The sequence below is a fragment of the Hyla sarda genome, unplaced genomic scaffold (genome assembly GCF_029499605.1).
Source record: "Hyla sarda isolate aHylSar1 unplaced genomic scaffold, aHylSar1.hap1 scaffold_162, whole genome shotgun sequence".
Classification (NCBI taxonomy): domain Eukaryota; kingdom Metazoa; phylum Chordata; class Amphibia; order Anura; family Hylidae; genus Hyla; species Hyla sarda.
The window spans coordinates 356,887-369,836 of record NW_026608257.1 but is presented as its reverse complement, the minus strand read 5'-3'; the positions used below and the strand labels follow the sequence as shown (position 1 = coordinate 369,836).

At 46.4% G+C, this 12,950-nt stretch overlaps 6 non-coding genes across 6 annotated transcripts; all 6 read right to left on the bottom strand.

Annotated features, from left to right (window-relative positions):
- Nucleotides 1-667: 667 nt before the first annotated feature.
- Nucleotides 668-858, bottom strand: LOC130311091 (U2 spliceosomal RNA). Its single transcript, XR_008859530.1, has one exon. It is a non-coding gene; the product is annotated as a U2 spliceosomal RNA (small nuclear RNA).
- Nucleotides 859-2,951: 2,093 nt separating this feature from the next.
- Nucleotides 2,952-3,142, bottom strand: LOC130311090 (U2 spliceosomal RNA). Its single transcript, XR_008859529.1, has one exon. It is a non-coding gene; the product is annotated as a U2 spliceosomal RNA (small nuclear RNA).
- A 2,084-nt stretch (nt 3,143-5,226) lies between these two features.
- Nucleotides 5,227-5,417, bottom strand: LOC130311089 (U2 spliceosomal RNA). The gene has a single exon (XR_008859528.1). It is a non-coding gene; the product is annotated as a U2 spliceosomal RNA (small nuclear RNA).
- Nucleotides 5,418-7,508: 2,091 nt separating this feature from the next.
- LOC130311087 (U2 spliceosomal RNA) lies at nt 7,509-7,699 on the bottom strand. Its single transcript, XR_008859527.1, has one exon. It is a non-coding gene; the product is annotated as a U2 spliceosomal RNA (small nuclear RNA).
- A 2,104-nt stretch (nt 7,700-9,803) lies between these two features.
- Nucleotides 9,804-9,994, bottom strand: LOC130311086 (U2 spliceosomal RNA). Its single transcript, XR_008859526.1, has one exon. It is a non-coding gene; the product is annotated as a U2 spliceosomal RNA (small nuclear RNA).
- A 2,090-nt stretch (nt 9,995-12,084) lies between these two features.
- Nucleotides 12,085-12,275, bottom strand: LOC130311085 (U2 spliceosomal RNA). The gene has a single exon (XR_008859525.1). It is a non-coding gene; the product is annotated as a U2 spliceosomal RNA (small nuclear RNA).
- Between the last annotated feature and the right edge of the window lie 675 nt (nt 12,276-12,950).

Genomic DNA, 12,950 nt, shown 5'->3' with positions numbered 1-12,950 from the left:
AGGTGCACAATAGCATAGCCTAACCCTCTGTACTTTGGTCTATATTGATGCGGGACATAGACAGCCAGCTGATGACCAATCCATTAGTGCAATGGATGGCTGGAAGCATTTGTCTTTGCCTTTGCAATACCACAGAAGCAATGCATGGTCAATGTACAGCAATGACACACCTGTGTGAACAGCCAGGAGACCCCCCCCCCCCCCATGTTATGTTACATAGTTACATAGTTAGTACGGTCGAAAAAAGACATATGTCCATCAAGTTCAACCAGGGAATTAAGGGGTAGGGGTGTGGCGCGATATTGAGGAAGGGATGAGATTTTATATTTCTTCATAAGCATTAATCTTATTTTGTCAATTAGGAACATTCAGCACCCACCCGCTATCAAGGCAGCTGCCTATCATGTCATGCCCTACCTGCACAGGTGTGCTGGCTACTCAAATGATCCAATTAAGGAGGCCATTTAGTCAGCAGCAGCAGAAGTCCTGTGCCTGGACGCTCCAACAGCGGCCAGACACAAGCAGAAGCAGAAGCAGCAGAAGCAGCAGCAGCACCACCTTTTGTTTTTTGGCTGCAGCAGCAGCAAGGCCCACAGGGCTGGCTAGCTGGCTAGCCAGCAAGCAGGTAGCAATGAAAGTAGGAATCTTTCTTTTTAACCCTGTAAGGGGGTGGTGCACTGTACCCGAAGATACTGCCATATCGGGTCAATGCATAGGGCGACGGAAGCAAGCTTCGAAATCGGCCCCCGTTCTCAAAAATCCATTTAATATATGGTCCCCAGATAGGGGACGTATCAGATATTAAACTGATAAGAACAGATACTACACTTGATCTTAGCCAAAAGGCCGAGAAGCGATAACCGTGAAAGGGGCGGGCCCAACAAGGTGCCCTTCATGGGCACTATCACTGCTTGCTGTCAGGGAGGCTGCCAGACAATTTTCCATGCACACTCTGGGCTGGGGGGCAGTCAACCACCAGTACACACAGCAGAACCTAAACCCATACCATTATTGCTAAGCAGCAAGACAGGGGCCCATTGCACTCCCACGGGGCCTTTTTAAATGCAATCCATAACCCGGATTTGCCAGGAACCCTTCTTACTCCTCCTACTTGCATGTGACACTGGGCTTAGGATCTGCATAGGAAACACACACACAAGCATACACCTACCTTTGTTGCCTGCAGATGCCTCCTTGGCTGTCCCCAAACGGTATCAAACCAACACCCACGGGAAGCTGTAAGCATAGAGGACATGCCTGCACCCCATTGGACTTACCTGTGTGGGTTAAACCCGGGTTATTTGACAACCTATGGCGGTGATGGTTCTGCTCAGGCAGAGCAGTGCTGATGCTCCTCATAAAGCTGTCGCTGCTGTGAAGGTTCTAGGTGACATCACAAATCCCTATGGTTACATACACAACAAAGCTGGGTTGTTGTTGTTTACACTCTGCAAGGCCTGTGGAAGTGAGTGACATCATAGCACTGTAGTTCTGAGGGTTCTAGATGGATGCAACAATCTCCTGTTGCTTCTATGAAGGCCATAATAGACGACATCACCAAACAGCTCCATAGTCACATACACAGCAAAGGAGAGATGTTGTTTACACCTAGTGATGTCAGTGGTATTGAGTGACATCACAGCACAGTGCTAAGGCTCCTGGGCCTGGACACAGCAGCGGCTGCAATATCTCAACGGAGAATACGTTTATATATATGTGTGTGTGTGCGCGTATATATATATATATATATATATATATATATATATATATATATATTTCTCCGCCGAAATCACTTTTAAACCCATTTCCACCTTTTTTTCCCTTCTCTTCCTCTTACTTTTTTTTCACGTTTTTTTACGTTTTTCTCCTTTTCGCCTCTTTTCTGGGCGTATTATTCTTCTTTTTCTTCTTTTTTTTCGTCTAATGCATACCCCATCAGTGCAGCAATGCTTATTCAATACCGCCAGCAGATGGAGACACTGGGGGATAATTTTCTAAGGATTTATACTGATTTTTCCTGTCTGAATTTGTCGCACAGAAAGTTGCAGGCCAAATATGTGTGACATTTCTGCGACTTTAGCTTCTAGAGCATTTTTACAACATTATACATAGGTGCTGAATACATAAAAAGCGACTGTTCAGCGACAGACAAGTCGCATCGGCTGAAAGTAGGCCAGAATGTCAGTCCATGTTGGAGCAGGTTTAGATACAGTCTAAAGTATAGATCTCAAAGTCTGTGCACAGAATTTAGCAAGGGCCTCGCACCTTCTGATGCATCAGGTAGGTGCACAATAGCATAGCCTAACCCTCTGTACTTTGGTCTATATTGATGCGGGACATAGACAGCCAGCTGATGACCAATCCATTAGTGCAATGGATGGCTGGAAGCATTTGTCTTTGCCTTTGCAATACCACAGAAGCAATGCATGGTCAATGTACAGCAATGACACACCTGTGTGAACAGCCAGGAGACCCCCCCCCCCCCCCCATGTTATGTTACATAGTTACATAGTTAGTACGGTCGAAAAAAGACATATGTCCATCAAGTTCAACCAGGGAATTAAGGGGTAGGGGTGTGGCGCGATATTGGGGAAGGGATGAGATTTTATATTTCTTCATAAGCATTAATCTTATTTTGTCAATTAGGAACATTCAGCACCCACCCGCTATCAAGGCAGCTGCCTATCATGTCATGCCCTACCTGCACAGGTGTGCTGGCTACTCAAATGATCCAATTAAGGAGGCCATTTAGTCAGCAGCAGCAGAAGTCCTGTGCCTGGACGCTCCAACAGCGGCCAGACACAAGCAGAAGCAGAAGCAGCAGAAGCAGCAGCAGCACCACCTTTTGTTTTTTGGCTGCAGCAGCAGCAAGGCCCACAGGGCTGGCTAGCTGGCTAGCCAGCAAGCAGGTAGCAATGAAAGTAGGAATCTTTCTTTTTAACCCTGTAAGGGGGTGGTGCACTGTACCCGAAGATACTGCCATATCGGGTCAATGCATAGGGCGACGGAAGCAAGCTTCGAAATCGGCCCCCGTTCTCAAAAATCCATTTAATATATGGTCCCCAGATAGGGGACGTATCAGATATTAAACTGATAAGAACAGATACTACACTTGATCTTAGCCAAAAGGCCGAGAAGCGATAACCGTGAAAGGGGCGGGCCCAACAAGGTGCCCTTCATGGGCACTATCACTGCTTGCTGTCAGGGAGGCTGCCAGACAATTTTCCATGCACACTCTGGACTGGGGGGCAGTCAACCACCAGTACACACAGCAGAACCTAAACCCATACCATTATTGCTAAGCAGCAAGACAGGGGCCCATTGCACTCCCACGGGGCCTTTTTAAATGCAATCCATAACCCGGATTTGCCAGGAACCCTTCTTACTCCTCCTACTTGCATGTGACACTGGGCTTAGGATCTGCATAGGAAACACACACACAAGCACACACCTACCTTTGTTGCCTGCAGATGCCTCCTTGGCTGTCCCCAAACGGTATCAAACCAACACCCACGGGAAGCTGTAAGCATAGAGGACATGCCTGCACCCCATTGGACTTACCTGTGTGGGTTAAACCCGGGTTATTTGACAACCTATGGCGGTGATGGTTCTGCTCAGGCAGAGCAGTGCTGATGCTCCTCATAAAGCTGTCGCTGCTGTGAAGGTTCTAGGTGACATCACAAATCCCTATGGTTACATACACAACAAAGCTGGGTTGTTGTTGTTTACACTCTGCAAGGCCTGTGGAAGTGAGTGACATCATAGCACTGTAGTTCTGAGGGTTCTAGATGGATGCAACAATCTCCTGTTGCTTCTATGAAGGCCATAATAGACGACATCACCAAACAGCTCCATAGTCACATACACAGCAAAGGAGAGATGTTGTTTACACCTAGTGATGTCAGTGGTATTGAGTGACATCACAGCACAGTGCTAAGGCTCCTGGGCCTGGACACAGCAGCGGCTGCAATATCTCAACGGAGAATACGTTTATATATATGTGTGTGTGTGCGCGTATATATATATATATATATATATATATATATATATATATATATATATTTCTCCGCCGAAATCACTTTTAAACCCATTTCCACCTTTTTTTCCCTTCTCTTCCTCTTACTTTTTTTTCACGTTTTTTTACGTTTTTCTCCTTTTCGCCTCTTTTCTGGGCGTATTATTCTTCTTTTTCTTCTTTTTTTTCGTCTAATGCATACCCCATCAGTGCAGCAATGCTTATTCAATACCGCCAGCAGATGGAGACACTGGGGGATAATTTTCTAAGGATTTATACTGATTTTTCCTGTCTGAATTTGTCGCACAGAAAGTTGCAGGCCAAATATGTGTGACATTTCTGCGACTTTAGCTTCTAGAGCATTTTTACAACATTATACATAGGTGCTGAATACATAAAAAGCGACTGTTCAGCGACAGACAAGTCGCATCGGCTGAAAGTAGGCCAGAATGTCAGTCCATGTTGGAGCAGGTTTAGATACAGTCTAAAGTATAGATCTCAAAGTCTGTGCACAGAATTTAGCAAGGGCCTCGCACCTTCTGATGCATCAGGTAGGTGCACAATAGCATAGCCTAACCCTCTGTACTTTGGTCTATATTGATGCGGGACATAGACAGCCAGCTGATGACCAATCCATTAGTGCAATGGATGGCTGGAAGCATTTGTCTTTGCCTTTGCAATACCACAGAAGCAATGCATGGTCAATGTACAGCAATGACACACCTGTGTGAACAGCCAGGAGACCCCCCCCCCCCCATGTTATGTTACATAGTTACATAGTTAGTACGGTCGAAAAAAGACATATGTCCATCAAGTTCAACCAGGGAATTAAGGGGTAGGGGTGTGGCGCGATATTGGGGAAGGGATGAGATTTTATATTTCTTCATAAGCATTAATCTTATTTTGTCAATTAGGAACATTCAGCACCCACCCGCTATCAAGGCAGCTGCCTATCATGTCATGCCCTACCTGCACAGGTGTGCTGGCTACTCAAATGATCCAATTAAGGAGGCCATTTAGTCAGCAGCAGCAGAAGTCCTGTGCCTGGACGCTCCAACAGCGGCCAGACACAAGCAGAAGCAGAAGCAGCAGAAGCAGCAGCAGCACCACCTTTTGTTTTTTGGCTGCAGCAGCAGCAAGGCCCACAGGGCTGGCTAGCCAGCAAGCAGGTAGCAATGAAAGTAGGAATCTTTCTTTTTAACCCTGTAAGGGGGTGGTGCACTGTACCCGAAGATACTGCCATATCGGGTCAATGCATAGGGCGACGGAAGCAAGCTTCGAAATCGGCCCCCGTTCTCAAAAATCCATTTAATATATGGTCCCCAGATAGGGGACGTATCAGATATTAAACTGATAAGAACAGATACTACACTTGATCTTAGCCAAAAGGCCGAGAAGCGATAACCGTGAAAGGGGCGGGCCCAACAAGGTGCCCTTCATGGGCACTATCACTGCTTGCTGTCAGGGAGGCTGCCAGACAATTTTCCATGCACACTCTGGGCTGGGGGGCAGTCAACCACCAGTACACACAGCAGAACCTAAACCCATACCATTATTGCTAAGCAGCAAGACAGGGGCCCATTGCACTCCCACGGGGCCTTTTTAAATGCAATCCATAACCCGGATTTGCCAGGAACCCTTCTTACTCCTCCTACTTGCATGTGACACTGGGCTTAGGATCTGCATAGGAAACACACACACAAGCATACACCTACCTTTGTTGCCTGCAGATGCCTCCTTGGCTGTCCCCAAACGGTATCAAACCAACACCCACGGGAAGCTGTAAGCATAGAGGACATGCCTGCACCCCATTGGACTTACCTGTGTGGGTTAAACCCGGGTTATTTGACAACCTATGGCGGTGATGGTTCTGCTCAGGCAGAGCAGTGCTGATGCTCCTCATAAAGCTGTCGCTGCTGTGAAGGTTCTAGGTGACATCACAAATCCCTATGGTTACATACACAACAAAGCTGGGTTGTTGTTGTTTACACTCTGCAAGGCCTGTGGAAGTGAGTGACATCATAGCACTGTAGTTCTGAGGGTTCTAGATGGATGCAACAATCTCCTGTTGCTTCTATGAAGGCCATAATAGACGACATCACCAAACAGCTCCATAGTCACATACACAGCAAAGGAGAGATGTTGTTTACACCTAGTGATGTCAGTGGTATTGAGTGACATCACAGCACAGTGCTAAGGCTCCTGGGCCTGGACACAGCAGCGGCTGCAATATCTCAACGGAGAATACGTTTATATATATGTGTGTGTGTGCGCGTATATATATATATATATATATATATATATATATATATATATTTCTCCGCCGAAATCACTTTTAAACCCATTTCCACCTTTTTTTCCCTTCTCTTCCTCTTACTTTTTTTTCACGTTTTTTTACGTTTTTCTCCTTTTCGCCTCTTTTCTGGGCGTATTATTCTTCTTTTTCTTCTTTTTTTTCGTCTAATGCATACCCCATCAGTGCAGCAATGCTTATTCAATACCGCCAGCAGATGGAGACACTGGGGGATAATTTTCTAAGGATTTATACTGATTTTTCCTGTCTGAATTTGTCGCACAGAAAGTTGCAGGCCAAATATGTGTGACATTTCTGCGACTTTAGCTTCTAGAGCATTTTTACAACATTATACATAGGTGCTGAATACATAAAAAGCGACTGTTCAGCGACAGACAAGTCGCATCGGCTGAAAGTAGGCCAGAATGTCAGTCCATGTTGGAGCAGGTTTAGATATAGTCTAAAGTATAGATCTCAAAGTCTGTGCACAGAATTTAGCAAGGGCCTCGCACCTTCTGATGCATCAGGTAGGTGCACAATAGCATAGCCTAACCCTCTGAACTTTGGTCTATATTGATGCGGGACATAGACAGCCAGCTGATGACCAATCCATTAGTGCAATGGATGGCTGGAAGCATTTGTCTTTGCCTTTGCAATACCACAGAAGCAATGCATGGTCAATGTACAGCAATGACACACCTGTGTGAACAGCCAGGAGACCCCCCCCCCCCCCCCCCATGTTATGTTACATAGTTACATAGTTAGTACGGTCGAAAAAAGACATATGTCCATCAAGTTCAACCAGGGAATTAAGGGGTAGGGGTGTGGCGCGATATTGGGGAAGGGATGAGATTTTATATTTCTTCATAAGCATTAATCTTATTTTGTCAATTAGGAACATTCAGCACCCACCCGCTATCAAGGCAGCTGCCTATCATGTCATGCCCTACCTGCACAGGTGTGCTGGCTACTCAAATGATCCAATTAAGGAGGCCATTTAGTCAGCAGCAGCAGAAGTCCTGTGCCTGGACGCTCCAACAGCGGCCAGACACAAGCAGAAGCAGAAGCAGCAGAAGCAGCAGCAGCACCACCTTTTGTTTTTTGGCTGCAGCAGCAGCAAGGCCCACAGGGCTGGCTAGCTGGCTAGCCAGCAAGCAGGTAGCAATGAAAGTAGGAATCTTTCTTTTTAACCCTGTAAGGGGGTGGTGCACTGTACCCGAAGATACTGCCATATCGGGTCAATGCATAGGGCGACGGAAGCAAGCTTCGAAATCGGCCCCCGTTCTCAAAAATCCATTTAATATATGGTCCCCAGATAGGGGACGTATCAGATATTAAACTGATAAGAACAGATACTACACTTGATCTTAGCCAAAAGGCCGAGAAGCGATAACCGTGAAAGGGGCGGGCCCAACAAGGTGCCCTTCATGGGCACTATCACTGCTTGCTGTCAGGGAGGCTGCCAGACAATTTTCCATGCACACTCTGGGCTGGGGGGCAGTCAACCACCAGTACACACAGCAGAACCTAAACCCATACCATTATTGCTAAGCAGCAAGACAGGGGCCCATTGCACTCCCACGGGGCCTTTTTAAATGCAATCCATAACCCGGATTTGCCAGGAACCCTTCTTACTCCTCCTACTTGCATGTGACACTGGGCTTAGGATCTGCATAGGAAACACACACACAAGCACACACCTACCTTTGTTGCCTGCAGATGCCTCCTTGGCTGTCCCCAAACGGTATCAAACCAACACCCACGGGAAGCTGTAAGCATAGAGGACATGCCTGCACCCCATTGGACTTACCTGTGTGGGTTAAACCCGGGTTATTTGACAACCTATGGCGGTGATGGTTCTGCTCAGGCAGAGCAGTGCTGATGCTCCTCATAAAGCTGTCGCTGCTGTGAAGGTTCTAGGTGACATCACAAATCCCTATGGTTACATACACAACAAAGCTGGGTTGTTGTTGTTTACACTCTGCAAGGCCTGTGGAAGTGAGTGACATCATAGCACTGTAGTTCTGAGGGTTCTAGATGGATGCAACAATCTCCTGTTGCTTCTATGAAGGCCATAATAGACGACATCACCAAACAGCTCCATAGTCACATACACAGCAAAGGAGAGATGTTGTTTACACCTAGTGATGTCAGTGGTATTGAGTGACATCACAGCACAGTGCTAAGGCTCCTGGGCCTGGACACAGCAGCGGCTGCAATATCTCAACGGAGAATACGTTTATATATATGTGTGTGTGTGCGCGTATATATATATATATATATATATATATATATATATATATATATATTTCTCCGCCGAAATCACTTTTAAACCCATTTCCACCTTTTTTTCCCTTCTCTTCCTCTTACTTTTTTTTCACGTTTTTTTACGTTTTTCTCCTTTTCGCCTCTTTTCTGGGCGTATTATTCTTCTTTTTCTTCTTTTTTTTCGTCTAATGCATACCCCATCAGTGCAGCAATGCTTATTCAATACCGCCAGCAGATGGAGACACTGGGGGATAATTTTCTAAGGATTTATACTGATTTTTCCTGTCTGAATTTGTCGCACAGAAAGTTGCAGGCCAAATATGTGTGACATTTCTGCGACTTTAGCTTCTAGAGCATTTTTACAATATTATACATAGGTGCTGAATACATAAAAAGCGACTGTTCAGCGACAGACAAGTCGCATCGGCTGAAAGTAGGCCAGAATGTCAGTCCATGTTGGAGCAGGTTTAGATACAGTCTAAAGTATAGATCTCAAAGTCTGTGCACAGAATTTAGCAAGGGCCTCGCACCTGGCCTCGCACCTTCTGATGCATCAGGTAGGTGCACAATAGCATAGCCTAACCCTCTGTACTTTGGTCTATATTGATGCGGGACATAGACAGCCAGCTGATGACCAATCCATTAGTGCAATGGATGGCTGGAAGCATTTGTCTTTGCCTTTGCAATACCACAGAAGCAATGCATGGTCAATGTACAGCAATGACACACCTGTGTGAACAGCCAGGAGACCCCCCCCCCCCCCCATGTTATGTTACATAGTTACATAGTTAGTACGGTCGAAAAAAGACATATGTCCATCAAGTTCAACCAGGGAATTAAGGGGTAGGGGTGTGGCGCGATATTGGGGAAGGGATGAGATTTTATATTTCTTCATAAGCATTAATCTTATTTTGTCAATTAGGAACATTCAGCACCCACCCGCTATCAAGGCAGCTGCCTATCATGTCATGCCCTACCTGCACAGGTGTGCTGGCTACTCAAATGATCCAATTAAGGAGGCCATTTAGTCAGCAGCAGCAGAAGTCCTGTGCCTGGACGCTCCAACAGCGGCCAGACACAAGCAGAAGCAGAAGCAGCAGAAGCAGCAGCAGCACCACCTTTTGTTTTTTGGCTGCAGCAGCAGCAAGGCCCACAGGGCTGGCTAGCTGGCTAGCCAGCAAGCAGGTAGCAATGAAAGTAGGAATCTTTCTTTTTAACCCTGTAAGGGGGTGGTGCACTGTACCCGAAGATACTGCCATATCGGGTCAATGCATAGGGCGACGGAAGCAAGCTTCGAAATCGGCCCCCGTTCTCAAAAATCCATTTAATATATGGTCCCCAGATAGGGGACGTATCAGATATTAAACTGATAAGAACAGATACTACACTTGATCTTAGCCAAAAGGCCGAGAAGCGATAACCGTGAAAGGGGCGGGCCCAACAAGGTGCCCTTCATGGGCACTATCACTGCTTGCTGTCAGGGAGGCTGCCAGACAATTTTCCATGCACACTCTGGGCTGGGGGGCAGTCAACCACCAGTACACACAGCAGAACCTAAACCCATACCATTATTGCTAAGCAGCAAGACAGGGGCCCATTGCACTCCCACGGGGCCTTTTTAAATGCAATCCATAACCCGGATTTGCCAGGAACCCTTCTTACTCCTCCTACTTGCATGTGACACTGGGCTTAGGATCTGCATAGGAAACACACACACAAGCACACACCTACCTTTGTTGCCTGCAGATGCCTCCTTGGCTGTCCCCAAACGGTATCAAACCAACACCCACGGGAAGCTGTAAGCATAGAGGACATGCCTGCACCCCATTGGACTTACCTGTGTGGGTTAAACCCGGGTTATTTGACAACCTATGGCGGTGATGGTTCTGCTCAGGCAGAGCAGTGCTGATGCTCCTCATAAAGCTGTCGCTGCTGTGAAGGTTCTAGGTGACATCACAAATCCCTATGGTTACATACACAACAAAGCTGGGTTGTTGTTGTTTACACTCTGCAAGGCCTGTGGAAGTGAGTGACATCATAGCACTGTAGTTCTGAGGGTTCTAGATGGATGCAACAATCTCCTGTTGCTTCTATGAAGGCCATAATAGACGACATCACCAAACAGCTCCATAGTCACATACACAGCAAAGGAGAGATGTTGTTTACACCTAGTGATGTCAGTGGTATTGAGTGACATCACAGCACAGTGCTAAGGCTCCTGGGCCTGGACACAGCAGCGGCTGCAATATCTCAACGGAGAATACGTTTATATATATGTGTGTGTGTGCGCGTATATATATATATATATATATATATATATATATATATATATATATTCTCCGCCGAAATCACTTTTAAACCCATTTCCACCTTTTTTTCCCTTCTCTTCCTCTTACTTTTTTTTCACGTTTTTTTACGTTTTTCTCCTTTTCGCCTCTTTTCTGGGCGTATTATTCTTCTTTTTCTTCTTTTTTTTCGTCTAATGCATACCCCATCAGTGCAGCAATGCTTATTCAATACCGCCAGCAGATGGAGACACTGGGGGATAATTTTCTAAGGATTTATACTGATTTTTCCTGTCTGAATTTGTCGCACAGAAAGTTGCAGGCCAAATATGTGTGACATTTCTGCGACTTTAGCTTCTAGAGCATTTTTACAACATTATACATAGGTGCTGAATACATAAAAAGCGACTGTTCAGCGACAGACAAGTCGCATCGGCTGAAAGTAGGCCAGAATGTCAGTCCATGTTGGAGCAGGTTTAGATACAGTCTAAAGTATAGATCTCAAAGTCTGTGCACAGAATTTAGCAAGGGCCTCGCACCTTCTGATGCATCAGGTAGGTGCACAATAGCATAGCCTAACCCTCTGTACTTTGGTCTATATTGATGCGGGACATAGACAGCCAGCTGATGACCAATCCATTAGTGCAATGGATGGCTGGAAGCATTTGTCTTTGCCTTTGCAATACCACAGAAGCAATGCATGGTCAATGTACAGCAATGACACACCTGTGTGAACAGCCAGGAGACCCCCCCCCCCCCCATGTTATGTTACATAGTTACATAGTTAGTACGGTCGAAAAAAGACATATGTCCATCAAGTTCAACCAGGGAATTAAGGGGTAGGGGTGTGGCGCGATATTGGGGAAGGGATGAGATTTTATATTTCTTCATAAGCATTAATCTTATTTTGTCAATTAGGAACATTCAGCACCCACCCGCTATCAAGGCAGCTGCCTATCATGTCATGCCCTACCTGCACAGGTGTGCTGGCTACTCAAATGATCCAATTAAGGAGGCCATTTAGTCAGCAGCAGCAGAAGTCCTGTGCCTGGACGCTCCAACAGCGGCCAGACACAAGCAGAAGCAGAAGCAGCAGAAGCAGCAGCAGCACCACCTTTTGTTTTTTGGCTGCAGCAGCAGCAAGGCCCACAGGGCTGGCTAGCTGGCTAGCCAGCAAGCAGGTAGCAATGAAAGTAGGAATCTTTCTTTTTAACCCTGTAAGGGGGTGGTGCACTGTACCCGAAGATACTGCCATATCGGGTCAATGCATAGGGCGACGGAAGCAAGCTTCGAAATCGGCCCCCGTTCTCAAAAATCCATTTAATATATGGTCCCCAGATAGGGGACGTATCAGATATTAAACTGATAAGAACAGATACTACACTTGATCTTAGCCAAAAGGCCGAGAAGCGATAACCGTGAAAGGGGCGGGCCCAACAAGGTGCCCTTCATGGGCACTATCACTGCTTGCTGTCAGGGAGGCTGCCAGACAATTTTCCATGCACACTCTGGGCTGGGGGGCAGTCAACCACCAGTACACACAGCAGAACCTAAACCCATACCATTATTGCTAAGCAGCAAGACAGGGGCCCATTGCACTCCCACGGGGCCTTTTTAAATGCAATCCATAACCCGGATTTGCCAGGAACCCTTCTTACTCCTCCTACTTGCATGTGACACTGGGCTTAGGATCTGCATAGGAAACACACACACAAGCACACACCTACCTTTGTTGCCTGCAGATGCCTCCTTGGCTGTCCCCAAACGGTATCAAACCAACACCCACGGGAAGCTGTAAGCATAGAGGACATGCCTGCACCCCATTGGACTTACCTGTGTGGGTTAAACCCGGGTTATTTGACAACCTATGGCGGTGATGGTTCTGCTCAGGCAGAGCAGTGCTGATGCTCCTCATAAAGCTGTCGCTGCTGTGAAGGTTCTAGGTGACATCACAAATCCCTATGGTTACATACACAACAAAGCTGGGTTGTTGTTGTTTACACTCTGCAAGGCCTGTGGAAGTGAGTGACATCATAGCACTGTAGTTCTGAGGGTTCTAGATGGATGCAACAATCTCCTGTTGCTTCTA